The following is an 804-nucleotide window of genomic DNA, read 5'->3' on the forward strand; positions in this document are numbered from 1 at the left end:
GATATAAATGGAATTTTTAAAAAATAAACAAATAAAATTAGTTGCATTTCTTCATTCTGAATTAATTTGTATGGCAAGATCCTTGAGATTCAAGAGGGAGCAAACATGAATACGCAGAAGCAAGAATAAAGTCACCTCTTGAAATGCTGTTGGAAAAATGCCCGAATAGAAAGATATAAAGATACAATTAAAGCTTATTGCTTCTTGATCTAATCAATGGTATGGGAAAGGGGAGTGTACTTTCACACATAAGTTGTTTCATAAGTTTGTTGTGTTGTTTTTTTGATAGAACACATATTTTTATTTAAAGTTAATCCACATATCCTTATTAACAGTGCATTAGAGCTGCTTAAGGAGTTAAAGAGAATTATATCCTACACATTTGACAATGCTGTTTTTCCCCATTAGATCCTCAGAGGCTGGGCTACACCTCTCTTCAAGGCTAACCAAAGGACATACAAGCTAGGGATAATGAAATTCTTGTTCCAATGTATCTAGAAGGCACCAGATTGGGGCAGGCAATCTTATAGTCTATTCTAGGAATCTCTGAAACCCTTAAGGGCAAACAGTTTGTTTTTTGTTTTTAAAGAAAGCACATAGCTTAAGGCAGTTATTTGGAAGTAATCCCCATTGGAGCTTAGAAATGTAATGTTCTATATTCCATATGTATTTCTGCTTCATTTCATAAAAATGTTACTTTTTGTACATAACCAAGTTGCTGAAGAAGATTGGCAAAAAAATGAAGGATGATCATTTTCACAAATATGAACATTTCTTGTAATACATTCTGGCACTAAGCGATTA

Source organism: Vipera ursinii (genome assembly GCF_947247035.1).
Source record: "Vipera ursinii genome assembly, chromosome: 2".
NCBI lineage: Eukaryota > Metazoa > Chordata > Lepidosauria > Squamata > Viperidae > Vipera > Vipera ursinii.